The sequence below is a fragment of the Balearica regulorum genome, chromosome 3 (genome assembly GCF_011004875.1).
Source record: "Balearica regulorum gibbericeps isolate bBalReg1 chromosome 3, bBalReg1.pri, whole genome shotgun sequence".
NCBI lineage: Eukaryota > Metazoa > Chordata > Aves > Gruiformes > Gruidae > Balearica > Balearica regulorum.
In genome coordinates, this window is record NC_046186.1 from 55366400 (window position 1) to 55392999 (window position 26600).

The 26600-nt window shown below is 39.5% G+C and overlaps 2 protein-coding genes across 2 annotated transcripts in view; both read left to right on the forward strand.

Moving 5' to 3' along the window:
• The window catches only part of NUS1 (NUS1 dehydrodolichyl diphosphate synthase subunit), a 255199-nt gene extending 231038 nt beyond the window's left edge, over window positions 1–24161 (forward strand). Inside the window, exon 5 of the mRNA XM_075747979.1 lies at window positions 24151–24161. The gene's annotated coding sequence lies outside the window, so the exon portion shown is untranslated. The remainder of the gene's footprint in view (window positions 1–24150) is intronic.
• SLC35F1 (solute carrier family 35 member F1) overlaps window positions 1–26600 on the forward strand; it is a 259717-nt gene that overhangs the window by 154359 nt on the left and 78758 nt on the right. The gene's annotated exons all lie outside the window — the stretch shown is intronic.

Sequence of the window (26600 nt, forward strand, 5' to 3'; positions counted from 1 at the left end):
TCAAACTATATTAGATATAGTGTACTTTGGGCAATATGTGTTGTACGATTGAGATGAAATGTCTTCTGGAAAGGCATTGATCCTGTCAGCATTTTCAACGACAAACCTTCAGAAATATGGGACTTTCTGTTCACTGAGGATGACAGGGAGTGATTTTGACTAGAAAAGATGCATTTCATCATTGTTCAGTTTCCTAAGCATGCTCATGCCTCTGCTGTAGAACAAAGAGCTTGGTTATCCCTCCAGTGTTGAACAAAACCTGCACAAGCTGCGGCCAAGCAGCTTTATGGTCCTCCTTGCCTGTGACAGAAGTGGTCCTCGGTCCCCAGCCTACACGCTGACCTGCAGACACGTGGCAGACGTTGCAAAGAGCAGCAGCGTTCCCCTTGAAGCACGGGGGGAGGCACATCAAGCTTCACCAGCTCCTTCTGGCCCTCCCGCTGCAAGGGGCCAGGCTGACCCTGGGTTGTAAAAATGAAACATGGCAGAGAGCATGGCTTGGGACCAGTGAAAAATAATGGCCTTCAGGTCTTTGATATTCTCATAGCAGCACTGCAGAGTCTCCCTGCTGCGTTGCGCTTTGCAGTCTGCACTGCACTTTCTCCTAATTACTCTGGGCTTCTAATTAGGGATGCCAAACTGTGTGGGATATGTTTATTATGAAAATGGTCAGCCAAACAGTCCTTTTGTCTGGACTTTGAAGAGCCCTTTTCATATTCAGAGGGAATTCTGTACTTCAGGAGAATTGAAACTAAAATGCTGGCTATTTCCAGGCACTTCTAATTGCAGGGATCTTTTTTGTAACATGCAATTTTCTATTTTGGATAGCATGCTCACAGGAGCAAGAATTATGATGTATTACGTGTTCAGGATTCACCTATCACATCATAAACACCACAGCAAGCTAGATAGCAAAAACCAGTACGACTGGAGCCAGATTCCTGTGCAGTCCCATTTGCATAATCATTGTGTTTGTGTTTGAATTTTCCCTCTATTTTCAAATGAGTTTTAAAAATTTCCTGCTGTAAAATGCTGAATGCTGCTGCTCTCTCTACTGCACGGACCGTAGTTATTTGACTCCATAGGTAGCTACAATTCAGTGAGGTATTTTACTTTTCCTGCATGTATAGTTTCCATACAGGACCTTGGGATCCTATTTATGATAATTTCCCAAAACCACAGAATTTCCCTTCCCAGTCCAATGAAGTGTTCTCACATTCTTCAGCCATCATACAGAAACAGATGCAATTTCAACAGAGTGTGATTTATTCCACATAGCTGGTAGGAAGACAGGGTAAAAACCAATAGACCCCGTTGCTGATATGAAGGCAGGGTTAAAACCAATAGACTTGACCTTTCTGTCTTTTGCTTTGTTCTGTTTTACTATTCCTACTGGAGAGGTTGGGTGTTTTTTTTAATCCTCGGGGTTTTTCATTGTCAGCTGTCCCTGTTACACTAGCCAGCAGACAGATGCTTTCTACTTTAGCCCTGCTGCTCCTTTCCACCCACACAAGGGAGCAGGCATCTCATGGCATCTCAGGGCTTAGTCAATTTTCATTTTCATCAGGTGCATTTTGCTTTGCCAGCTGTTTAACAAGGTACAAATAAACACTTACAGAGAGGAATCCGGGCCCCAACGCAGTGGAAATGTGTTGGCAGGTAAAGGCACAAAAGAAACCTCAGCCCTTTCTTTCTAGTGTTTTTATTTTTCAGTTCTGTGCTCTTGTTAGGTCAGGCACCTGCTGTCCGAACCCACAGCACGTGTCCCATGTTACAAAATATGCGTCCTTCTGTTAATCCTGGCCAAAGCAGCACCGTCTTATCCTCTTGCCTCATATCATTGGAATAAATCATGTACATCCCACAGCACATACAAATTGCAAATTATAAAGTACTGTTCCTGTAGGGTGCAGGTGGCTTCAGTTAAGCATGAACACTGTGTGTCATGGTTTAATGATGCAAACACTAATACACTCATCATGACCCCAAAGCAATAAAGGCCAGGCCTAATCAAGCATCCATGCTGTAGCATTCTTTGTAGTAGTATCTCATGATCCCTGATAAAGCTCATTCAGTCCAGAGATGCCTCTTGTTTTACTAGGTTGCTTTCAAAATAGCTTTGCTGCTCAAAAAGTATCCTTTGTGCCATCAAAGACAAAAGAAGCTGCAAGAGGGCATTGAGTGAAAGGACAGATGATCTTAAAGGTCTTTTCCAACCCGAAAGATTCTATGATTCTATGACAAGAGTGCCTCATTTTTCCTGTTCCTGCTGATGCAGGCAAGAGGACAGAAAAAAAAAGGGGAGATCTCTTACCATCCTCTTAATCTAAATGAGGAGATGGGAGATCTTGTCCACATAGAGAAATGAATTTCTACTAAGGTTGCATGTGAACTAGGGGTACCTCTCCTTGTAACAAATTCCATGGGTGATTCAAATCAGGCAGTTTGAAGCACAGATGCTCAGGTCACTCTCTGTTTGGGAAGTTCAGGCTCGGTCATGTTTCTGGCTGCCATGTTTATGCCCTCAACCAGTGTCTTCTAGAAACAGCATTCAGATTTGCACCATGGTTCAAAGACTGGTGCATATTTTATGAGAGCAAACCTTACAGGCATTAAGTGCAGTGAGCATAAAAGGGATACCAAGCTTTAGGCTGGCCAAAGTCCTGGGTGATGGACTATGTTTGCATCACGATGCTGTATCATTGCTGTGAGGCAATGCCTATACTGAATATACTACTTGAGAATAAGGCAGTTTTACCCTGGAGGTAAATGTACATAAAGTTTAGCAACATTTAGCCAGATGTGGCCATTCCATGCCAGTAAGTCCATAAACAGAAAGCACAGATGCAATAAAATGGGAGGCGATGGAGTTATTCAGCTCACAGCTGCAGCATCACAGGTAGCTAGTGGAATTTAGCAGAAACAACAACAACAAAAAAGATCACAGAGTGGCTTTTTACACAGTGTGATCACAGCGTGGCTTTTCTTGGTGATTCCAGCACCTAAATCTGAGACTTGGGGCAAATCTGTAACTTATTTGTGTTTGTGTTTGGATCAGGATTTAGATTTTGTTGCTGAGCCTGTGAAGCTCCCTCCTTGCACGCTTTTCCAGGAGCCATGCCAGCCTCTCAGACATGGTGCTACTCTAAGCATGAGTCTGTAAGTACCTGTTTGAGAAGATAAACCTTGTCACTAGAGGCATGAATGGGCAGGCTCAAGATAGATCTGAAGAAGTGCAGTTTGAACACTTATGCATCTTGCTGATTGATTTGCATCCCCATCTCAGGAGGTGCGGTTACATGTATTTGTATTTATACCACAGATTCAGATAGGGGTACAGATGTTGCAGGTAAAGGAATCAAGGCTTTTGAGCATGTAGAAAGCCAGGCGTTGCACGGTACAGTCCTGGAAGTGCTCAGATACCATGGCAGTGAGCACGTGCCGAGCTTTGAACATTGGCCCACAGTATCAGAACATTGCACGGGCATGAATGTGGTTCTCAGTAATTTTATTTGAGGGTAGAGCATCTCCCTATCTAGCCAAGATTGCCTTACAGTATGTCAAATAATAAATTGTCTCTTAAGGGTGTGAGCTGAATCACAAACAGTTGATTTTCTGTAGAATTAAGGGATAACTGTCCTTTGTAGTGTTAGTATATGCGCCTGACTCTTCTTCTAAATACATAAACATCTGAAGTGCTGTTTACAAATCCAACCATCCCTTCCCACCACAATGAGGAAAGTTAATGGTTCTGATAAAATAGCGTACCCTTGATCCTACAGCTGTAAGCAGAATGCGAGGGTTGTCTGTGCCACTTCATGCAGTATCAGTATTTGCCTGTGATTTATTGAATATTTAAACATTCATCAATTCAAGCAGCTAGCCAGGGTAGCAGGATCCACATTCAGCACACGTAGCTCCAGCGTTCATACGGGAGATTTGAAGTGTGGTTACAAGATGATAACTGTATTGCCTGAAGGAGATAAGTCCCGCTCTGCCAGAATGGTGCTTTGTATGTAATTAGTGTAAAAATTCAGAGGAATAGAGTTTATCCTTGCGATCGTCTTTCTCATTAAAAAAGAATCATAATGAAAGAACAAAGCGGTCCCTGCAGTGAATTGGATTGCCTTCCTAAGTTTTCATTAAATCAAAGACTCAGCAGCATCCCATTTTGCAGAGCCCAGCTGTAAACTGTACACAAGATGTGCGGAAAACTCCCTGTGAAGATCACATCCTTTCTGAAGGTTTGGAAGTGCAGTATATTTCTCTTACATGGGAAATAGCCCACCTCTCCATTTTCTTTTTCTGATTTCATTAGCTTCTGTTAACAAAATGGTACTGGGACAGAGGAAAGAGCAAAGAGCATATGTTATGCTTCAGGTAACTCGCAGCCCACCTATAAAACTTCATCTAAGTAGACTTCCTTTTCTAAAATAAGGGCTATGAAACGACATGAACCAAGGGAATACAAAGTTATGCTAGCAGGAAAAAAGCTCTATTTTCAACTTATTCTTCTGGCTCACACTTAATACCAAACCATAACACAAGCAGTAATTTCCTCTTCCTTCATCTCCATTATTATCAGGGTAATCCATATAATTATCTAACTAAATACATGTTTCAGGCATAAATATATAAATATCCGATAAGTTTTTCCACTATTTTGTAAGCATGTTCTTTCCTTTATATTTGGCTGAGCCGTTAGCCATTGGCAGATGGTTACTTCGAACTCCTGTTGCATTTCTGGACGATAGTGCTATAATAATAATTGCAGCTTCATCTGAAAAAATGTTTACAAATTTAGCACTCAATATAAAAGCTGCAGTTGTGCTGTTTGCTCTCCCTTCTGTTCATAAGCTGCCGAGCACTGAGGCTGGAGCACTGAGTCACTTCTGGAAGGTGCTCAGAATTTGGGGACCTGGGGACTCACCTCTTGGCTTAGGTCTCCCTTTGGCTGTATCTTTGCGTCACAAACCCTGAGGATGTTGTAGACCCACATCGCTACTGAACAGAGCAGCTCAGGGTCTTTAGCAAGCGGCTCTGTTAGAACCTCTCCCTACATCATCTTTCCTGATTTAGCATTAAAGACAAAAGGAGAAGGATAATATATGCCGTCTAGCAGCCTCCTCCATTTCTTGCACACATTTCCCAGATGGGAGGAGGAATCTTTGAGGGAAGGTGGGAGCTTTGCTGACAGAAATAGTGAGCGCTCCAAGTACACAGCGGAGGGAGAGACCACGTGCATGTCTCAGAGGAGCACTTATCCTTTAGTTTTCAGTAATATGACAGTGACAGTCAATTCACAGGGATATTTTTGTAACTGTTACAGAAATATAGCAAATGAGGTTTCAAAGAAAAATTATGCATCTGTACCTTTTCTGAGTTAAATATTCATGAATGTCATTCTGCGCAGCTACTAGAATATTTACACAATAACATTTGTCCATGCTTCTCTGATTATCTGTCTGTGATCTGATACTTGCGTTTGTTTTCTTTAATTCTAAAGGAGTTTTTAATTGATGATATAAGTGAAGGAGTTGCATGTTCATGACCATAAATTATGATATATGCTGTTTGTTTTCACTGCTATTTGAAATATTGTGTTTGAATGTGTTCTTGAGTGTCCTATTAAGATTTAAGTTGCTTGGTGAACAAGAGGAACAACTAGTTAGTGCCCTTATTTCCTATGTTTGGCATGTAAGATGTTTGGCTCCATTTTAAAGGACCTATAGTGGTTTGCCCTCATGGAGTGATCCTAAGAGTTTTTCCGTGCACACATGTATAATTATATACATGCACACATATATATAAACATATACCCAAAAAACTATGTATTATCAGTAGAATTTATTTTTTGTATTATTTTAAATTGCTTATCATCTCAAGATCCCAGTGAATTTCAGGTGTTCCTGAGCCAGGCTTCATGCTTGTTTGGACAGGCCTGAATGCATGGACATTGATGAAGGATCCTATGGAGTCTTTTGCAACAGCATGCCGAAACCGTGGGTTAAATTTTGTGTTTAAGACAAAAGATGTCTTGTGTTAAGACTTTTGTGTTAAGACTTTATTCCAAAGCTAAAGAGAGCAGCAAAAACACTTGAAGGACTCCAGTGAATTTCTGATGCCCTCATCACTGACCCAAACCTGTTTTTCTAGAAATGCTCTTTGGGAACTGGTCCCTGCTAAAGCTGGAGATAAGAGGTCTGAATGGACTTGGCCATTGAACCAGGCAGCCAGCAGTCACTAGGTTGAAATCATTGGGTTGTGTGCTTTCTAAGAAAACCAGCTAGCTGAGGGGCGGTGGGCAGGCAGGAGATGAAGTTACAGAGGCAGCTTCACAGTCAGAAGTCTGAGTGAGAGACATCTTTTTATGTGGAGTCCTGCCCCAGTGCACTCCTGAACGCTGGTACATGAGGAACTACAAGCATGTCAGGTGGGCAAGGTGGAGAAATCGTGTCAAGGGACAAGCACATTGTACCAACCAGCATATGCCCTGCTATTTTAGTTCCTGTTTAGATGATAATGTGATTGGTGTATATCACTGTCACTTCCCAACTGACATGTTCCTCTTCCCAATGGAGTCTTCCTCTTCCTACAGCAGACTCTGCCTCTCTCTGTGGGAAAGTGCCCTACTGAGGATGCACAGAAAAGTAATATTCACTGGAAGTTACTGAGCAGAAGCAAGACTCTAAAACTTTACTCAACATTTCTCCGCACACTGCAGCTGTAGCACTGAAATTGCATGGATAATAATACTTGGGAATGCTTGTGGATCTGCAGCGTGTGATGGTCTGAGATCGGCACACTCAAAACCACCTGCTTTTCCTCTGGTGAATGGGGTATTAGAAATGTGGGAATCCAGTCACTTTTAATTGAGTGAGGATTTTGAATGTGTTTGTTCCTTCTATTGTTATTTGCTTAGAAAATATAAAATAGTCTGTCTTTATCAGAAGAGTGTTTCTCTGAAGTATGGAGTGAAATAAAACTGATAAAAAAAGAAAGTAGGGTTCTTTTTTCTTTGAAGGATATGGCACACTGCAGAAAAGAAATGTGTTGTTTCGAGGTGAGAGAATTCAAGTCAGATCTCAGAACAACCTGCCTTTAAGAAGACAAATGACTGTGATATTTACAATAGTATTTTTCCAATAATATAATGACAGCTGAATAGGATCCTTTTTCAAAATAGAGATTGCATTCACCAAGAGCTTTTCATAATGCAGCCCACTGAGATAAGCATTAAGATATTAGGCAACACAGAAGTTTGGACATGTATACACAAATACTTCTTGCTGTATATGTTTGCATTTCCATTAGCAGAAATGCATGATTGCAAAGAAGAGCTCCCACAGCGTCTGCGAAAGAATTGCACCATTACTATGCCTTGATGACAGAAACATTTCTAGCGGGACTGACTCATTTTATACATAGGCTGTATTTCAGTGTCTCTGTTTATAAGGATTGTATCCATGCCTAAAGCTGCATAAAGACATGTCATCCTTACAGCTGATTAATTTTTCTTTAAAATCATCTAGATGTAAACCCAATCTTGATTTAAAAGCAAGGTGCTTGTTTCGTTTGTCAAGCAGAAAAGACAGTGATAGTCCTCTCCACAGAAAAAGGAGGAGGGGTCTAAAATGTAGAGGTACTGTGTCAATGAACTTGTATAGAAAAGCTTTTCTAAGCGAAGGTACACAACAAGCATTCAAATAGATGTTTGTAAATATGTGCACCTGAAATTCCAAGTTAAACAGTCTAATAAACACAAGCCAACTGACACAAGAAAGAAAACATCTTTCAAATTTAAACAGGATTTTTCTTCCTAAAAGTTTTGCAATTGCTTTCAATTTCTGTTTCATACCCACCCAGTACAGCAGCAACTCATTCCTAATTGGAAGGTGCTTAGTGCAAATTATCAGGTTCTCTCAACTTTCCTTCTCAAGTTTCACAAAAGACCCAGTTTTTTAATCCTTGTTAATATATTTCATATTTTGTCAGTAATGTGATGAAATGTGATCTCCTTATTTCTTAATATTTTGAACAGTGGAATAAAAATGGAAATTCGTTGTCAGCTGTCTCTGTCATAATCATTGCAGAGGCATTTCTTCTTATGCGCTTGATGAGGCTTGTGTTTATTTCCATAATTTCCACTAATCTTACACTGGTGAAGGAACAGTCTATCTTCTGTTAATGAAAATATTGAGAGATGATCTGCTTGAGTATATTTCTTCAAAAAAATTATCTATCATAGTATTAATATTTCCCACTGTTGCTTTTATTTTGTATTTTCTTGAGCTCTGTTTAATATGTTTTAACGATTTAATCTGTTGTGTACTGAATAGTATTTAACAGATTTGACAGATTATTGCTTATAGATGTAAGCAACACTGAAAAGAAGCAGAATTTTTCATGAAAACCTGGGTGTTGAGAGAGAAATTATTAGCAGGTCTAAAAAGCTGTAGAATTAAGAAGTAGCAGGTAACAGGATCAATAGCATCACAGACGTTTGTCATTGCCTTTTGTGGTCTCACAGACAAAGCTTCATATTTGTTAGGTTGGAAATAATTGATCATGGAAGCTAAAATTTTAAAAATTTTAAAATTTTAAAATCTTTTAAAAATTTTAAAATCTTCCATGAAGAGTTTTGAGCAAATTCCTGATAGTGATTTTCAACTGAAAATCATATTCCATATCAACAGTTTAGCTGCAAAGTGGCACTGAGGAATAAACCATTCCCTTTCAAGTAATTTAGTAAACTAATTTCTTCATTACAAATTAATCATTACAAATTATTTTTATTACCTATTAACATTGTTAACTTCAAAGCAAGGACAATAAATGTTTTAACAGATACACTGATAATAACTATTTCAGAGCTTTAAATTATTTTTTCACTTTCTTTCAAAATTATATTGCCTAGTGATAATTACATGATCATAAAAAGTAAAAAGACCTCCTAAGTTAAACTTGCAGAGGACATTGTGCGACCCAATTGAACCACCACATCAGTAATCACCAACTAGTTTTAAAAACTAGAATTAGAAAAATATCTTCTAGGGAGTATAGATAGAAACAAGAAATCATCTTGCAAGGGGTTCGATTAGGTGATTTATATTTCTGTAAATCTTTGGCCAAGCACAAACAGTGCTTCCTCTCAAAGGAGGGTACCATCTAGTAAGGAAAATATGAACATAAGAAACTGAGTTTGGTGAGGCTTCAGGCAGACACGGTCAGAGAAGGAGTTCTTAGGAAAGTTGCCAGACAACATCAGCAAGGTGGGAAAGCTCAGGAAACACAAATATTTGCTCTGGAAACTGCCCTTGCACCACAGGAGCATCCTTAAGAAGAGGATTATTTTTGTTGTATTGGGCCATTCACTGTGCCCTAAGCACCAGGCTGATAGGTGTGTGGCAGGCTTCTGTGGCTGAGTTGTACCGTCACAAAACAGCCATCCCACAGACTGTGGTCAGCATTTTCTTCTGAGTACAGAAAACACGGGATTTTTTCCAATGATACTGTCCAAGTCCCTCCCTGAGACCTGCCTAGGTCATTCTTCCCCTCAAGTGGTCAAGTGTTCCCAGCAGGGGAAAGTGATACTCAATTAGCTGTGTGTCACCGCAAAGAGGATTTGAAATATCACTGCTGGAACTCTTATTTTTGCTGCTTTGGTTGACAAAAGGACTCTGAGGGAACTGCTGTGAAAAGGGACTGCAGACAGAAAGTAGAAATCTGATTTCATGATGAGTCTGTGATTTACCTCTGTCAGACCCAACAACCAGGCACAGGCTGTGATACCTTATATTCTGGATGTCTGAATTTGCTGATGGCACAGTCTCCAGGTGGTTACATGGTGGCTGGCTGTTTGGACACTCAAGTTTGGTTTTTATATTCTTGCAAAGCGGAACATCCCAATCAAAACTGCAAATTTGTGGGGGGTTTTGGGCAGTAGCTCAGTTTAAGGACAAGAGTTGATGGCACCCCTTTCTAACTCTTTGAGTCCCTCAGGGAACAATTGTACAGAGAAAAATTGTCTTTTGACCTTGTCCAGTTCCAGCTGAAAAGAGAAGATGAAATTAAGGCTAAAATAGAGATGGCTATGAGTTTGAACACAGAATGTAGGTTTAGGATTTGGATGGACTGGGCAAAAAGCAAAGTGCAGCAGACAGTGATTTATTATTTTAAGCTCAAAACATAAATACAATATGATCTTCATGTCGCCTTCTGGGCAATTTTGGAGATCGTACACAAAGAAATCTGTGAAGGGTTTGCCTGAACGGACCAACAGACATGTAAATCAAGAAAACAAAGCTGTAATGAGCAGTGGGAGCTGAGACCAAAACACTAATGTGGGCTTGCAGAAAGCCGAATGAGTCAGCATGCCTGGAGAACAGCAGTTCTCATCCTCCGCTTAATTTGAGAGCCTTGTGTTGCATCTGTGATCAGAGGAATTCCCTGCTGATTCCATTTTTCCCTGTCATACCAAAATCGTTTTTATGCTGCTTGTGCCTACTATCAGTGCCATCCTAAGCTTTGTTTCTCTTCTCATTTCTTGTGTTCTGATTTCGTTTTTACTGAGTCCTTTCAGCAGTGTTAGGCACCACTCCCTGTTTCCCTGCCCTAGCCTATAAGCATTTTTGTGATTTAGTCTAAATCTTGCCTACAGATGGAAAACGCTCCTCAACTGATCATATCTTTGAAACTGTCCTCAAACAATGCATTTGATTCCGAGTCAGGTGTTAGCTTCTTTTCCACTTACTCCATGTTGACATGTCAGGAACAATTTTTATTCTAAACCAGTTTCATATGGATGCAACTTGTTTACTGTTTTTAGGAGGAGAAATGAAATTAACATTAGAGCAGCAATAGCAGGTTGTACAAGGCACACTGTTATCAAAAGAAATGGTACAATAAGACCAAATTCTGAGGTAATTTCTCAGGGCCTTTTTCCGAAAGAATCATAATACAGAGAGAGGTATGTAGTATAGAGCAAAAGAAAAAGGGACAGAACCTAGGTTTTAGAACAAGATGTTTTCTCTGTTACAAAGCTGCATTTTCACTGTATCAGTAATGGATTACATCCATATCTAAAATACAGACAGCAATTGAATGAAATTTCACAAGGATTTGATTTATGTTTAAGCTGTAATGACAATTTTTCATATAGGTGAATTTTGAGAAAACAGACTATTTTGAAGTCAGGCATTTTATTAACACAGAAGATTCTGATCAGCTTTTGAGCTATGTGCTCTAGTAACACAGACAAATTTGCATCTCTTTCTTTTTGAATTACAGTAAATATAAATAGGAACTTATAGAGGTTTGATGATTAAACCTTTCATCACAAATATTGGTGCAGTTAGTCTGAGCAGGATAACCTTTTCATAGCTGCTGCCGTGGAAATAAAACCAATGAAGTTACGTTTGAAAGGTATGCCCCTTGTGGTTTAAGTTCAGTCAAGCACAGAGTCTTAGGGAGTTTGTAGTTTCAATGCTGTAGAGCACACAGGTTCCTGGAAGACAGTAAATCACATCAAAAGCACACAGATTATCCATCTGTCCATCCATCCATTACTGTGGTAGCTGAGTGCCTTTAAAAGCTAATTTATTTTAGACCCCATATGTTCAAATATATTACACAACACATTTAAAGTGTCAAAATTCTATTTCTAGCTTTGATTCAGTGTATAACACTGAACAAGTTGTTTAAAGTACAATCTTGTTTCTCTTCTGTGGACAGGAAAGAAAATGAGCAGAGGCAGTGAAGTGAACTGCCGAAGACTGAGCTTTGTATAGAATAGTGCTGCCAACTTTTATAGAACATTTTTGTAATTTAAAGAGATACATGTTACTATATGTCTGTTTTTTTCTTTAAAACCCTCATTTAGTTTTGTCAACTAAGAATATCTCCTCTGAGTTTTATAAGAAGTGTTTCTTACATGGTTGCAAAGAAAAGCGTTCAGACATGGAATCTCAAATTCTATTTATTTTTAATCTCAAGTTTAGTATCTTTGGCATAATGTGCTTCTCTAAGCTCTTTCTCAAATTTTGAATGAGTTATCTCATTCAAAGAAATTTTTGAACAGTTGTGGTTGGCTGTACTGAGAGCAGTACATACCTGATCGATAGGGTCAGTAGTTTGTCACTCTTAAGAAGAGGCTACATTTGCCTGTCCTCTTCTTGGCCAGAGCAAGAGAAAGTAGTGACAAACCAGAGAAAAGACTATAATGAACAGCGCTGCTAGTATTATGCCCAACGCGTAGCCGTTTGCCCACTGATCCCAGCTTTTAGAAGTATAATGGACTGTACAGCCCTCACAGAGTGCAAAGGAGTCCCGTGCCACCAAAACCACGCAGCTTCATTACATATTGTTATGGTGTTACACACTGATACCTGCTGCCTCCAATTGTTAAAGGAAGAAAGCCTACTGGCATCAAGTACAGAATACGAAGGAGGACAAGATGCTATTTGTCACTTTTGATGGTTATCTTGTAGAACAAACTCTTAGGAACATATAGAAGTAGTCATGTTTTCTTACCTGACTGCTATGGGTCACCCAGCACTTCAGCTGGAATCAGAAGCCCCTACAGTCTTGCAGCCTTAGTCTCGCAAAGGGCAATCTGGATGCAGCTATGCACTGGATGACATGCATTTCCAATCCAATTTAAAAAATCCCTTTCAGTCTTTGGTGGCCCGATGCCCCAGCAATGGCCCCAGTTGTTCATTTCTAAAACCAGCTGTAATGATTTTACCATCTCACTGTCCCACTCAGCAACAGTATGTGGCAATGTGTTCCTTCCAGTAACAGATGAATCCTCATTTCCTGATTTTGGATGATCACCATCAATATTTTTCTGTCTGGCCTCGGCAGACTGCCTTTCGTCTTCTGGCTCCAGTAAGTGAGCAGCCCCTCCTTCCCTGCTGTTCCCGGTTGCCTTGTTAAATCCATCATATTAGAAAGCTCGATTGCCGCGGTAACATGGAAGAAAAGCTACCTGATCAAGAGGCACTCCTGTGTTTCCATTTTACACTTTCCTCTTGGTTCAAATGCCCCACTGGCAACTACAGCTAGCTTGTTAGAAGATTGCTTCCCCTACTGAATGAAATAGCAACAATCCATTTTTTTCAGCTCTGTTTTGATATGGAAAGTGGTAGAACAATGTCGAACAAATTCAGATCCTTCTTTCTTATATATAAACTTTGAGGTTCATTTCCGTAATATTCTACCTTCTGCCTTCTTTTACTCAAAGAGCTAAAAGAATCTTGATTTGCTAAAATGCAATAGCATCATTCTGAGATTTCTGAATATATCTATAATATGACTTAGAACCCATGAAGTATTTCAGAAAGCAATATCATTAAGCTGGTGTGTATCCTGTCTGAATAGATCTTGTGATGTTTCTGAGTCTAGATAATAGTAGGGTCATGTCTCTTTATTAATAAGAACAAATTCACAAAGTAGAAGATTAGAGAATTTTTAATTTTCCAGTTGAATATCTCAGATTGCTCTTGATGCCTGACAAGGTTGGACACAGCTGAAGGAATGCTGCTGGAATTTTAAATGACTGCAGAAATGAGAAAAAAACCTTTCGGTCTTTTTCATCTTCAAACAGGGATCCAGAGTGATAATACTTTTCTACTGTAGCTGCAGAATTAGACGTGACTTAAGTTGGTCCTACAGCCAGGTGGGAATGTTTCTATATCCTATTGTCTCCACTAATTGTTTATAAATTAGAGCAAAAATAGAGCACATGGAGATCAGTTTTGTAATGCCTTCCTTTAGACAAAGCCAGTGTCATGGCATGGTGTAGTAATAATACTGAGATTTATACCACCCATAAACCTTTTATAGCAGTGTAATTAGTTGGGCTATTAATACTACCCAAGCTTAGCCTTATTTTATTGCTGTGAACACAGCTTGTAATCACATAAATGATAATAAGTAATAATGCTTAAGGGCACTGTATAAACCTAAGCATTTTAGTCTCTCTAGTGAGTGCTCTTTGCGAACAAAAAGTAGGGGATCCTACAGCTTTTCCTCTCCTGTGGGTACTTATTTCCACGCTCTCCTTAGAGGGTTCTTTAATGGAAAACAAAGTCGTAAAACTCCTGTTCTTCTCTCACTTTCTCTAATCTGACTCTGCTGACTTCTGTGCTAATACAGGTGTAAATTAGGCAACAAATAGCAAGAAAGAACTGGATTCAAAGAGTTTGGGGACTATTTCTGCAAATCAAAGGTGTGATGCTTTTTACAGTGCTATGGTGTTCTCAATAGGAGATTATTTAAATTGGCTCCTTATTGCCTTTTGTTTCATGCTATTTTATAGAATTAATATTAGTCTATGATCAGGACAATATCTTGGGGAAGAGAAGATGCAACTTGTTTGTCATTTACAGTACCATGGGGAGTAGAAAGGAGAAACGTCCCACAGTTAAGGAAAGCATAGTCCACTTTGCTCTGCAGTACATTTCTAGGTTGCTTCTGTGCCCTGCAGAGAGAAGTCTGGATGGCCACCCCTGATGTGTGTCACTCCACTTCTCTAGCATCCTGCCCAGTTGGCCTACGCCACCATCTAACGACCTTTCCTGCTGTTTCTGGACTTCTAGCGCAAGTCAGCCGGTCCAACATCAATTCTGTTGTTTAGCTCTGGTGAGAACAGGATGTTCAAAAAACCAAAATGGGATATTTCCTTGTAGTGCTAATAGCCAAAAGAAGATTCACTGTGCTAGTGAGCAGGCATTTGAAAGGCGTGAAATAGGCCAGGAGCTAACTGCAAGCAAATTGGTCAATACTCCTCGTCCAACCAGAATAAAATCAAATTTAATGAAGCGGCCTGGAATGACTGCATATCAGTCTTGGGCATTCTTCCCACATTAATAATCTAAATTCTTTAGGGAGGAAAAAGAAGTCACTACTGATGACTCAATTTGGAAGGAAATTAAAGGCATGTTTTAAACAAAGCGAAAGGTGAGAGGCAGAAAATGACCCAATCTGCTACACCAGCTCTGATAGCACCGTGGTTCAGGTGATAGTGGCCCCCCTTTTGTACGAGCCCCATAAGTGCAGGGCCAAGCGGCAGTTTCAGAGGCTGCTCTCTGCACCCCTACCCCAGGGTCAGGAGCTGCCTGGGCTGGGGGAAGGAGGCTCCCCTGCTCCCTGGAGCTGCCTGGCTGCTGCCTCTATCCACAGGCTGGGCCACCCTGAGGTCACTTTTAGCTGAGGGGTGGAAATTAAACAGCCCAAGTAAGCTCCTGTAGAGCCGCCCCAGGCACCCGGGGTCTTTTCTGCTCTTCTCCACAGCTCAGGATGAGATGGCCTTAAGCACAAACCTCATCTTTAGGCAGTAAATTTAATTCTTCCTACATTGTGGAGACTGTCTCAAAGCTTAGGCAATTTCTAGTATTTTTCTTTGTTTAATCCTTTTGCGCTAAAGCCGTATTTGCCACTAACAGCCCAGTTCTGAGTAGCTCACTGGAAATTTCAACGAGAGCTTCCTTGAAACGTTTATTCAAGGAAAGTTAGAAAGCAGGGACTGTCTGAAGAAACAAGCAGTTGACTTTCATCTTTGGCCATTTATTTAGCACTTTCCAACATAGCCCCCTCAGGACTGCTTCTGTATCTTGCAGAAAAAACACAGATCTGTGTGAGAATTCAATTTCTGTTATACCCTCTAGTGGAGGCTGTCCCTGCCTGCAGCAGGGGGGTTGGAACTAGATGATCTTTGAGGTCCCTTCCAACCCAAACCATTCTATGATCCTATGATTTAAGAGCACCATCTTTACAGTATTTTGCACAAGGTTGTGATAAATATTAATATCAAAGTAGAGAGTCACTACACTTTAGATTTCTGACTTTTGAGGTTATTGCTTAGTTGCATAATGCTTTCATAACACTCTTTCTGCCTGATATCTTCTGTTCTTGAGGGCCTCCCAGCACTTCCCAATCTTGTTTAATTTTGTTTGAGTATTTGAAACTATTGGTACATGTTTCTTAAGAACATCATCTCCTCAGTCATGATTTGCTACTTGCATCAAAAAAAAATTAGAAAGCTAAATTCAAAACATAAATATATTTGTCCATGATGCTACAAGTCTTCCAAACACATCATGATCAGTATTATCACAGCAGAATTTGTAAGGGAAAGTTGAACTTTTGACTTCAGTGCATTTGCTGGATGCTTGCGGTTAGTACCACCATCTCTTCCTCTGCTATGACGTCTACTGTTGAAGCTCTTTCAGTGCTTTACATGCTTGTGGATTTAACAAGATTTTGTTTGACAGCTTATCTAAAGATCAAATTTTGGCCTTCATCTGTATTACGTAGACTTTCCTAGCTCTGATGGAGTTCTGTGCTGGATGGAGGGTTTAGTCCCCTGCTGTTTTGAAGCCTAATATAGTCCTGCTTTTTGGCTTTTACATGGGACCGTTTAAAGCAATTTTTAGCATTTTTCAAGAAATAAGCCTATTCTTAAATCATAGAGTACTCTGCTGCTTGAAAAATATGATAGAAATTTTGTCATTTTGAAGCACGCTCCAAAAGCTTAAATATTTTTGAATTGTTTTATTTTTTCTCTACAATTTCTGGTTCATTACAACTTAAGCATCCATAAATTGATCTCATGCTAAGATATCTTGTAACTCCTCAGGGCCTCCTGATATAGCCAATACCCTAATTGTTTTTAGGCACTTCTGGTGGAGTTTCCTCGTGCGCTCCAATACAAAAGTCAACAAATTGCAGTTGAGAGAGTGCCAGCCAGTTCTCTGAATTAGCTTGTTACACGGTGCAGTTACTCTAAACTGAGAGAGAAAAAGTAGTGGAGGAGAGGGCATGAAATGAAGAGCAAAATAGAGCAGCCCATTTAAGTTTTTCCAAAACAAAAAGCTTATTAAAACCAGTTATGTTTCTCAGACAGGTATTCCATGAAAGTAGTTACTGTAATTGAACCAGATGTGATGTAGTTACAAATAGGAAGAGACAGGCTCCAGAAGACAGTTACTATTGACTAATATTTCATGCATATTTGCATTATAAAGAATATTCTGAAATTTTCCTTTAGGATTATTAGTGCTTTGCAGTTTGGCAGCTTCCTTTTGGAATTCAGTTGTAGAATAGCTGCTTAATATACTATGAATTTTTATGACCACAGAGAAAAAAGTATTTTCTCTTCATCTGTAGAAGTTCATTGGACATCTTAAGCTCAACTAGGCATAAGGTTCTATGGATGGGTTTCCATTCACAGCTGTCCCATCAGTTAGGGCTCTCTGAGATGAAAGCAATAAAAATTGCTATCCCCATTAAAAATTTAGATCATACGCATCTAAGAATTGTTGCCCATCAACAAATACTAAAGTTTTTAAAAAGTGCATTTGTTGTTGTAATAGATGTCAAAAGTGCTTATTTGATCAAGAAACTGGAACTACCCTATTCAAAAAATAAATTACAATGTTGTAATCTAACAGACAGGGAATGCAAATGTATGTGAAATACAAAGAAGCCTATTCAAATAATGCTGTGAAACACTTTAACTTCTGTGTTAGTGCAGTGCAAATTTATATCATGTAATTATATGTGAAAATCATGCGCAATATAGTTCTTCACATCCTGAGTTATAAAGCACGTAACACCACACAGGCAAAATAATGTTCAATAAGGGAGCTTTAAGGCAGTACAGGTTTGAATCCAGAAGCTTTCACATTACAAGAGTTTTCCAGAACTTCTGGAAAGCACTGGGGGAAGGAAGAAGATGCCTTCCTTGCAAGATAAGCTTTCCCATGTTAAATTCAGCTTTGCTCTATCTTTCCTGTTGCTTGCACTTTTCTTCCCGCATGAAGTCTGGGATCAGCTAAGGTTATTCTTATCAGGAAGAAGCTTCATCTTCTATTTGATATATGTGTGAGCGGGATCCTGCAGAGCAGAAGCAGGAAAGGCAGTCCCAAGGCTGCAACCAGTCCTGGCTTCACATTTCCTTTACAAAAATACAACCTTCATCTTCTAGTGACAGGTCCATTGATCACCTGTTCAGCAGAGAAAAACTGTCACTTTTAGGTAAGAATAAAAAAAAGGCCTTAAATTTGTTTGTTCGTTAACACTCTCGTTAAAAGCAATGTTGATCATTTACTGGTACCAGCTTTCTTTAGCTGCCCTGTCCACAGAGATCACTCAGAGTTTTGGCTTAGTCATGTTCATCATAGAAGTGATCACAGTTATCCTGTAAGAATTGTTTTTTCATTGGGCAACAAATAGTCTTGACCCTTGATTTAAAAATCACCCTTGCCCAACCCTTGGTTTTTTTGCAGTTAACACTAATTACAAGAACAATTTGCACATACTGATTTTTGGAGGCTGAGTTACTTCTGTTCACCTGTTTAATTTACTTCTGTGTGCTTGGATACAATCAGCTGTGACTAGAAACAATTCAAATGAAAAATTGCACTTGAAGATATAAGCAGGTGTTGCCTTAAATAGCAGGTCCTTCATCTCCTTCATCTCCTTCTGGTGAAAACCAAAATTGCTTTTGCAACTGTATAGGAGAAGAAGTATTTTATACATCTGGTTGGTTTGTGTTGTGTGTTAGATTACATTTCAAATTTTATTTATATGCATACAAATTGGTTTTCACTTCTCTATATTTCACTGAGTTCTCGAATTAAAATATGAATTCAAGAACAAACTCTGGACTTTAGCTTTTTCTCAGTTCAAAGGTATTTGGGTTTGTATAGAGTTTATTTCCCCTGAAAAAGTTCTTACTATACAGAAAGTTTATTGATACAATAGTGATCATTCCCAGTACTCCCAAAGGTCATGATTGCTAGGAAGGCAATGCTTATTTCTGTTTATCTTACAAACTTCAGGGTACAATTAATTTATGCAGTAACTCTTATTTATAGCCTGGGGAAACAGAGGATTTATATTCCTGTTGAGTTTATGGTACCAGATTTGTCAGCCTTAACTTCTCAAATACCATGCAACTGACCTAAATAAATAAAATAAAATAAAATAAAATAATCAAACAAACAAATGAAAAAATGCCTTTTTGGCTGATGGCAAGTTTTAACTTTTAGAAAGTAAGCAGTATTTTCAAGTTTTGCTGTATAAAGTGAGTGTTTGGGTTCAGGTCTTAATGGAGGTTCCAATAGAAGCAAAATGAATTGATGCCAGAAACTGTATGTTGAGGGCAATATCAAATACTGTAAGCAGAACTAAGGGATGGCTTTGTGCATACAGTGTTTTATAAAGAAAATACTGGTCAGCCTCAGTGAAATGTTTTAAGAAGTTGTCATTTTTCTCAAATGTTTCATGCTGTAATTCTTTAAAAATCCAAGAATATCCTTTCAATATTTTTCAAAATGAAACTCTTGTTTCTTAAATATAAAATGTTTTAATTGAAAAAAATAATTTAATTATATTTTAAAATGCTTGATCAAATTAACAGTAAAAACTCTTAAAATAATGTTTTCTTCAATCCCAAATACCCTTTAAAATTTTTCCTGAAATTTTTTTTCTTCAATACAAAATCTTTTTTTTGCTCTTGTCTAAAGCTGCTTGTGCATTTAAAAAAAAAAATAAAATCTGTTCATTAACTTATTTAAATCATGAGATACATCAAAATAATGAAAAATAGATACACTTCAGAGTGCAGTGTAAAAGCAAAATAATTATTTTCTAAACTTTTTGCATTGTAATATATCATTTGTACATAAATATAAATTGCGAATAGGTTCTTTCAAGCCACATGCTGTGCAGCCGTGCATGATATGACATTGCATGCCCTTGGGTTACATACGCAACAATGGATTAAAGCATGAATTATTTAATTTCTTATCACTTCTCGAGGATTGTTTAGAGAACTCAGCACTAACACACTTTTCTTCATTTGCCACAAAGCAGAGGAAATGCTACATGACTGCTGTGCCACACGGATTTCTAAGGCAGCATAACAGTTAAAGCAGAACATGTACTGAAGTCTCTATTAAAGTTTTAAATTATTTTTAACCTTGGTAATGAACACCCCTGTCTGTGAAGATTTTGTCTGTTGTTTTTATTTTATTTTTATTTGAGGGTTTTTTTTTTTCCTTTTTTTCCAAGCTCCCAAGTCTTTCTCAAGTGATAGGTAGCACTTCAGGCATCTCATCTGGACCATGAAATGCTGACTCTGAGAGGACGAGTGTCTCTTGCGGTCACAGTTGCAGAACCAGATCCTCACTTCTTTCTGGAGAGAAAAGCTGTGCCAGTGACTCCTCTTTCTACTGCTAGTAGAATGATCAAAATTGGCTTTTGGGGGGTTTTTTGGTTGGGTTTTTGGTTTGGTTTGGTTTTGTTAGGGTTTTTTCCCTTATCTAACTAATTGTGGGATAGTAGCAGATTTGCTAAAAGCTCACTAAAAATCCCAGTGCTGATCAATTCCTTGCCACCATTTCCTCACACAAGCCTTTACAAATATCCTTTTTTTTCCCCCTCTTTTCCTCTCTTTCTCCATCTGCCTGCTTCATTCACTTTCTCTTACTGGGCAGCCAACTATTTTAATTTCTTTGGGATATGGGTCAGTTGTTAGCAGTAATACTGACAATGATTTCTGATTTTTTATCCCTGTTGTGTGCTGTGATATTATTGTGTTTGACTCTGTTAAACTACCTTATCATTACAAAATCTCCAAGGTTTTGATTCAACAGTAATGACAAACAAGCTGCAATGGAAACCTAGATTTTTTTAAGCTTCTATAGAGGACAATTTGGTTGTCATTCTGTCTGCTTACAGGAATGATTTGTATTTAGGACTTCAGGACAGGTATGAATTAAGTAGTATAAATCAACACTTACCCTAATTCAGCTACAGTTTGGTTTGCAGCAGCTGTGAATTGGGTGTTTGGTGATGTTTACAGGAGACCTATTGCAAGCAATCAGCAGCACAGGCCCAAGAAGAGTGAAGTTGGTGCCGCTCTGTCAGTGGCACTGGTAGTTACAGTTGTCTGGAAGCATTATTCCAGCTAGAACGGCCAAGTGGTCAACAGATAGTGTGAGCTTACCTGTAGGAATACAAGGACAAATGAAATAAATGTAAGAAAGAAATGCAGGAATTTCTGATAAAAGGGGGAGGAGGGCAAGTTAAAGATGAATTAAAAATTATTTGAACTCTGTAAGGAAGGCAGAGCATGAATCATGAGTGTACAGTGACATTCCCGAATACTTCACTCAATGATTTCTTAAAATTTTGTCTGTGATTAATTGCAATCTTATTTCTGTGTTATAAGGTCCTTGAAGTAAATCCTGTGTAAATGCACTCATCAATGGGACTGTCCATTTTCTTTGCCTTCATCATAGCAATCACCAGCAGAAGAGCAAATAAGCTTCAGCAAACCTATCTCCATGTTCTGCAGTACTATTACTTCTGGTATTTCAATAGCTTTCACGTTTATTTTGAAAATTCTAGTCCTAAAGTTTAAATAATATGCCAGTCAATTTCTGTTAAAACTAAACAGAGAGCCTTTAACTTTTCAAGGAGAAGGAAAATGTTTTAAAATAAGTGCTAAAGGGCAGAAAGAAAATAAAGAGCATTGTGCTCAACAATTATGAGCAAAAGTTAATTATGTTTACTCTTATCATTGCAAGGAGCCCCCATTGTGATTTTAAAAGAATGGAGATGGTGAATCCCCCTTTTTCATGTGTATAACCTACAGATGTTCGGCAGTGTTGAATCTACATAGCTACAGTGGGAATAAAGCCTGTTCTTTAATCTGTGTTTACATCTAGTGTTCTTCAGTCATGCAGACTCTGACTGCCAAGTGCTAGAGAGCTAAATTCTAAAAAATCATTTGGTAACATTCATCTTCTCTTCCCTTAAATTACCTCTACTCCATGCTCAGCACATTGACGTAGCTCCCAAACTGTTGTAAGAAAATAAAAGCAGGTGCACGTTACTTGAACATCAGTGTCTCATCAGTTTTAACTATATGCTTTCTAAATTACTTGTGAGACTAAATATGAGGTCTGGATGCCAGACTCAGAAGTTGACCATCTGTGGGCTAGCAGTTGCAAACTAGTGCATTCTTTCATAAGCAGAACACTGGCCAAGCTATTGCTTCAGTCAGCCATGGCAGCAGAGCAAAAAAAAAGACGATCCTTAGCATTTATGCATATTCAGAGGAGGTCACCGTGTTCACTCTGTGTCAGCTGCACATGTGCTCTGGATGAGGCACAGAGAGGGGGAACAGCAAGCGGGGGAAGTGAATGATATTACCGAGAGGGATACTTTTATTCTCTGCCAGAGTCAGTCGAAAGTGCTGTCAATAACAAGCACCATAGGAGAGTAATGACTGCAGAAGACCTCTCTCCCACAGTGAGATAGTGCAAAGTCTGAATGCCAATCAGACCCCTCCTCTTCTGGCTGTGCAGCAAAAAATTTCCCTTTGTTTCGTGCATGTGTGGCTGATTGAAGCTATTGTTGTTTAGCCTGGCTCCCTTCTCTTTGTGGCTCACTCAGGGAAAAGCAAGAGTTGAATTGGGGCTTTCTGTCCTCGGAGAACAGCTATGAAGGAACTCGGTCCCGTTCCCAATTAAAGACTGTGGTCCCACAGGAGACTGGCTTGGCTATTGATTTTCATACCATTCCAGGTTGGGAATAACAAGGAGATGGTGGAGGGGAAAACTGTGCAATATTTTTTGGATCTTACCACTTATGTTTAAAGCAGGGTATTTATAAGGTTTCTCCACTTCCAGAAACTTGCCAGATTTGGGGTACCAGGACTGATGATATGCTGTCATTATGGGTTGGGGAACTGATTAAATGCTCACACAGAGTATAGAGATGCTTTGCTAGGGGAAATATGGTCTGGGTAGCAGTTAGCTGGCAGACACCATTAAAAGAACTCAATCTGTTGAACAATTTAATACAGGTTAAGGAAACATAGCACTGAACAAAACAACAGAACCTGTGAAGAAATTAAATTAGTCCTTAGCTGCAAAACTGATCTCTGGTTCTGTTGTGTGTCTTGATAGAGAGCAGAAAAAAGTTGATCTCTGTGTCGGGCTTGCTCCTAGACTTCAATTACAGTGGCTTGTGGTGTCACTGTTGTCAGGTGAGCAGATAGAAGGTCATCATTTTCTATAGAGAAAGGAGGATTTTATTAGGTTGGAGAAACCCTTTAGGTCTTAAATGGTTGGCTGAAAGTCTGGACCAGCATTTGTAAATGTATCTAAATAGCTACAGGTAGGGCCAAGACAAACTGAAAAAAATAAATACAGCAAATGGTAGAAATAAGACTGGTGCCGAGCTCCTCTTCACTGATACCTCCATTGTAATCCCATTGAATTCAATAAAATCCCTTTAAGATGGTGCTTTCCCAACACAGTGCTCTGGGGCCTCACCAGTGGGCAGCAAGTCTAGGCAGCAACGCTGGGTTTAGCCAAATGGGCAGTCAAACAAGTACAGATGGAGCAACTGCAGGGAGGTCCACTCACAAAACCAGAGCTGAATGAGGCTGGCTGCTAGCTGATGTCCTGATGTGAAAGTGTTTCAGCTGGTACTTGCTGCTCTCTTCCTGTCTTGCCAATACAGCTTCACATCAATGGAGGCGTACCGCAGCCCTTCTCATTCCTGCTGTCTTTCCCTGGGGTGAGAGACCAGTCCTGCATCTCCCATCTGTCCTTTATAGAGGCCCCCCAAAGAAGGGAAGTTCGTTCTTCCTTGGAGAGGGTCTAGGAACAGTTTGACCTTGTCTGCTGTGGAGTCATTTGATCACTGAGACTTTCCAGTCAAGGCTGAAGTTCAGATCCTGCACTCAGGCTTTTTTTTCAGCTACTTGCCTTGGTGGCCACAATTTCCTTTCCTTGACTTACAAGTACCCATGCTCTTATTTTTGAGTGCTTTAGCACCCCATATCAATAGCTATTTCTGAAAGCTTTGTTCTTACTCATCCTGACCTGAAGATAAGATGTAATGGCATGTACAAAGCCTAACATGTGTTTGTGAGAGTCTTAGCTGAAAGAAGTAACATAAATTCTGTGTGATGCCTATGGCAAACATGTTAGAAAATAATTAGCCATTGAAATTACCATGTTAGGAGAGATGTAACGAAAACTAATTTTTCTTTTATGATTTAGATCTCTTACATACGGATTTATGAAGTCCCAGTGGACGCCAAGCTGGCAATTATTGTATTACAAACATCAGCTGCTTACTTCTGTTCAGCATCAAGTCTCTATTTTAATGAACAGGGCTGGCCATAGTAAAGAAAGTAATGGTAACCCATCAACAATCTCCCTTTTCTCGTGTTTTCTTAATTTAAGGCTAAAAATGCACCATGAGATCACAAAATCCTGGAAAGCATAGGCTCCTTTCCTAGAGAACTGTAATTACCACCATCAGCAGGCATTATTGTAGTGTTACTGCTATCCATTGCTCTCCAAGCTTGACTCCACCATGGGGTTAGTCAGCATGAGCATACAACTTTCACAGAAAGCTGATTTCCCTACTGCCTCATGATCTGCGTCAATCACTGGCCTCTTAAAGAATTTATTAAACTATTACCCAAGTAAAATAGAGTGTAACAAATTAGCAAAAACCACCAGGAAGAAATAAGCCAGCCTTAAAAGGGGAATGAAGATCGAATAGAACAATACAAAATGGCAATATGCTCAGAGAAACAAAACAAATTAGATGGAACATAAATCACTTTTATCTGCTGTTGAGCTCATTTTTTGTGTAGCAATAAGAGACTTTGCTCCCTACACAGTAACTTGTCAGCCTGGTTGCTCCATACACAGTACCTTGTATTTTGTGTTTCGTAGTTTTAATAGTACTAAAGTCTGGCTTAATGTTTGACTTCGGTAGAGGTGAGAGACTTCAATCAGTTGTGAAACTCAACAGCCTCATATTCGGTATTAGCAAACTCCTTTTAGTACTTAAATCTGCTATTATTTACCTGTTACACAGTAAACTCTTTAGAGATACACAAGAAAATCCACATCTGCCCTCCAAGCAAACTGGACTCCAAGTCTGAGCACCGATGCTGTGGTAATGCTGAGCTGTTTGACAGCTCAGCACAGGACATCGTGCTGCAATCAGTGCTGGGCACTACATCACCCAGTGGCCTTCTGCTGAGCCAGTATCACTTCACCTGGCTTACCATCAGTGAGGGAAAAGTGATTTGAATTACTGGCGCCTGAAATACACATATGCAGGAGCTTTTCACTGAGTGAAAAGGGAGTGGTCCCAGAGTCTGAGTGTGGTCCTGCTTTTTATTTTTATATTATCACAAAATTGTACTTAGGAAGATGACAATGAACATGGTAGATGAATCTGTCAAGAGCATAAAGAATGTGATTTCTTTATGACTGCTTAGACTTAAAGTTTCCCTGTCCTTTAGTTATATTCTGAGATTCCATTTCATCAGTTCATCTCAATTCAGGAAGTCATTTAAGCATGTGCTTAACTTTAGTCTGGAGTTTAGGCTTTGGTAGTATTCTAGAGTGCTTAAAGTACTGTTGGCAGAAATAGGATGCATGTGCTGAGCTGGGATTTCTGTATGCTTTAATCCCACTTGTCATCTATGTTCTTTCATCCATACCTGTCCCCAGGTCAGAATATCACTCAAGCACACCTTTATCTACAACCTCAGTTGAGGGCTGCACTCTTTCCTGTTAATTATTTCTGGGGTTTCTCCTTTCCTCATTTTTTGTCATGCTTGTTTTTAACATGAAATTGTTTAAACCCCTTTCTGTTCACGTAGAGGAAATGTTTACATGTGCTTTCACTAATTCTGACCCACTACTATTTCACTTCTGTAACAAGAGACAAACCATCTGATGGAGCTCAGCAGCATTAACTGTTTTCTTCATGCAGATGTTCAGGGTGGGTGCACCAGTCCCTTTCAAGGCATTGAATTGCCTGTCGGTTCTCAACCACTTGGTTCATGTAATTCTTAATCAGAATGTGTTCTGACAAAGGCTGTGTAACACAGTCAGAATTATAGGGTCTATACCTGTGAATGTTGAGTTTTGTTATCTAATGGCCCAATCTTGCTTCAAGGTGCTCTGATTCAACTACTGCGAGTAGTTTTACTGGATTGTGAACCTAGAGTATCTATTTGAAGGCCTGTATTCATTAAACATAAGCAAAGAAGACAGGAAACACGGAGTGAAGCTGGGTGCGCTGAGCAGGGTGAGGGTGTAGCGTGGGCTGTAGTCCCTTCCCCTTCCCCCTGGCTTCCCTGGCCCCCTCCCCACAGCAGTGCCAAAAGCAGGAAGAGGCAAGAGGTGGCAAAGTAACGCTGCCAGGAGCTGGCTGAGATCTGTAAATGTGATACCTGGTGCCTCTCCCTTGCCTGTAACGCTCCTTTCCCTGCAATAGAAATAGGCTTGGTCCTACACGGTTTGTTTTTGACAAATCTGTGTCGCTGTCACCCATCTTTGCATTGCATTCCCTCATGCTCTATGAATCCTCAAAGAGAACTGATAACAATTCAGCAGCTTTCTCAACAGCTCTTTTCAGCAGCAGAGGACAGACAGTGCTCTTCAGAGTGAGCTGATTTTAAGACACAGAATTTATCTGCAGCATTCCAATCTATCCTTCCGCTCTTCTAGCCCGAGCTGTTTCCCCTTTGCAACCAGCAA